Consider the following 3,370-nt stretch of genomic DNA (forward strand, 5'->3'; position numbering starts at 1 on the left):
TATCATAGGAAGTAATTTATAGCAGGTACCTAGAGGAGATTCTTTATAGATAAAAATATCTTATCTTTTATTTATTTTGACACTTTATCAAAGATAACTTTAACAATTAAACCGATGACACAGATCGACATATCAAGTCCGTAGGTCGCCGGTCGTTGGATTTTTTTGGCAGACATTAAACAGACTAAGAGACAGTTCACGCCTGTTACTATCGGGGTGTACTTCTTCTGTCTTCTTCTTATCGTGTGGGTTGTGAGGTGGAATACCAGCCTCATCAAGAAGTTTGTATGGAGCCTTCCGCGATTTTCAAGGTAGAGAGCTAGAAATTGGTATGCGGACTATTTGTTACTAAAAAAAATCGTGCATCATTTCTATTGGAAATTGCCCTCAACCCCTTCAGAGAGGGGGTGAAATTTTATATGGGTCATTTTGCAGTTTTCAAGTTAGGAAACTAAGAATTGGTACATTAGGGAAGGGGAATTGTGTTACCCCGGTTGTATCGGCGTCCGAAGGACGTAATCTACGATCCCGACGACCCATTTACTATAAATGCCATGGAGGCAGCCAATCAGCTCGCGACACCGACCCCGCCGGCGTGGTCAACGATTTCCCTCAATCAGCGCTTATCGCTATCGATCCCCTAGGGTCGATTCATTCTTTCAAATATTTTTCCTCTCAGACATCGCCCTGAGCCGAGGTTCGCGCCCAACTGGGAACCCTTCGGCCTGTTGTCTTAAACGTTGTACCGGGTGAGAGCCTTCAGCGCTCCCCATTTGTCCGGCCAAGTAGTTAATGCCATCTGCGGCAAATCTACAATAAGTCACGTCTAAAAAAAATGTGTTACCCCGAATATACTTAGCTAGTGCACTTACTATAACCTATTGCCCTGTGTTGCCTCTATGTGCAGTTAACTTTTACAGCACGGCTCTACCCAAGTTAAATCAATAAGGAAAATATTAGCACATGCCCGCGAAAACGCATCTTTCTCCTTACCCAGGGAATCCCGCATTCGTGTTCCGGTGTGTCTTGTTAGGCTTGATTGCTTTAACGTGCACAACACAGACCATAGAAGCAAGGGAGATATGCCCTCAGCACTACCTAATTTAAAGAAGGAAAGAAAGAAAGAAACATTTATTACTCCCGGACACCACAGACACAGACAGACAGGTACATTACATACAACACAGGACATAAACCACACGGAAATCAATACACAGAAAAAAAAAGAATCTCTGCTCATGATCCGGAGGTCTCGGGTTCGTATCCCGGTGGGGACAAATCACAAAAATCACTTTGTGATCCCTAGTTTGGTTAGTCCAAAAAGTAAAAAGATCCGTGCTTCGGAAGGCACGTTAAGCCGTTGGTCCCGGTTATTGCTTACTGATGTAAGTACGTAGTCGTTACATGAGTCATGTCAGGGGCCTATGGCGGCTCAGTAATAACCCTGACACCAGGGTTGATGGGGTTGGTAATTCACCTCACAATCCACACGATAGAAGAAGAAGAAGTCCGCATGTCGCCTGTTCAGTCACATCGGCGTGTGGAGCGGCCGCACCAAGACATTTCTGGCTGGACGGCTACATGGATTTGCTCGTCATTCAATGCGACAAGCGCTAGTTGTGGTTGTGTGATAACTGGGCACCCTCAGGCCTGTTGCACGGTAATACTATCATACAGTATTGTAACTCGGCCGTGTCCTTGAAATAAATGCCTACACCCGCGCGGTACGTAAACATGCGATATGGCTGCCCACCTACAGAATTTTAATTACATCTGCCTACTTTGAGTTTCTATCTAGTTTTGTGATTGTAAATTATGATTTTTTATTTAAACAAATAAAATACTTTGTAATTGGAATAGGAAGTGTTTAATAAAAATGCATGTTTTTTTTTATTCTTAGTTTTAATTTAAAAAATATATGTTTGTCTTATAAATTTGCGACCGAAAAATATTTGCGCCTGAAATGAGTTCATGCAACCAAATACAGCACAATATGTCCTACTCGTCATATTAAATATGCACTTGTACTTATTTTAACTTTAAGTTTAATGAAAAATCGCGCGGTTATCTTTTAAAATACAACACACCGTCCGTTCGTCACTGTGCGACATTCGCGACTGGTTGCATGCCGAGCGCATGCTGAGATCCGAGCACGTAGGTATAACTCGCGTTTCGCCCGTTTGTATGGAGTTGGAATACTGTATGATAGTATTACCGTGCCTGTTGTCTTAAATAATGTACCGGGTCATAGCCCTCAGCGCTCCCCATTTGTCCGGCCAAGTAGTTAAAGCCATTTGCGGCAAATCTAAAAAAAGTTGTGTGATAGCAAACAATGAATGACGTGGAAAGTTTTATTTATTCTTTCTTTCCTTCCAATAAAACCCACCACTGCCACTGGTTGGCTGGAATAAATTGCTGCTTGCTGCTTAGCTATAATGCCGCCAGATTGTACTGTATCTTTCGTCCATGTGTGTGTAAAACATGATTTGTATGTTCTGTGCAATAAAGTATACTTGTATCGTATTGTGTAAAACATTTCGTTTTGTGCATATTTCGGTCCTATCGACTATGCTCACGCGGCATTCCTATACTAAGAACTGCGTTATAATGCGAGGAGCGAGCGAGACAACTAACAAAATACCCAGTAAGGAATGAATACCCATCAATGTGTTTTGGGTTGATGAGGTTAGTAATTCGCCTCAAAACCCACACGATAGAAGAGAAGAATGTGTTTTTTCACTTTTTCGTTTTTTCACTGAGCTTTCTGTTAGACCTACGTGATAGGTAAGCCGTCTACCTGTAGAGCTAACACGCGCAACGTGATAAAATTTTGTCACGGACATTCTGATGATATTATAATTATGTCGTCTTGCCGATTGGTGCTAATATGTCAACCCAAATATGACTTATTTCGTCGTTCTGTCAAAATACGAACCAAATCACGTGGCACGCATGTTAGGGGAAAAAACAAACTTCAAATCAAATCAAATATACTTTATTGAACTAAAATTTCAACAATCAGACATAACTCATGAATACAGTACATTTTGGGCGGCCTTATTACTCTAGAGCAATTTCATACTTATCGATTTCGACAAAATTTATTGAATCGATCGAGCCCTGCTCACCTGGCTGGAGCCAATTTTAGTTCTTCCTTGTCTACGTGTCAAAAAAAAAAACAAATTAAAAACAAAACAAATCGTTGTAATCGGAGTATTCCATCTAGTGAGATTGTGGTTAGTCGCCCTTGAAGCAAGACATCTATTGCATGACACAGTGCTTGCCCGATAGAGTCAAAGTTAATGATTTAAAATAGACAACAAAGAGTTATATTCTGAAAGTATCAAAATCTATATTGCCGAGTGTTGCA

Source organism: Pectinophora gossypiella, chromosome 20 (genome assembly GCF_024362695.1).
Source record: "Pectinophora gossypiella chromosome 20, ilPecGoss1.1, whole genome shotgun sequence".
Classification (NCBI taxonomy): Eukaryota; Metazoa; Arthropoda; class Insecta; order Lepidoptera; family Gelechiidae; genus Pectinophora; species Pectinophora gossypiella.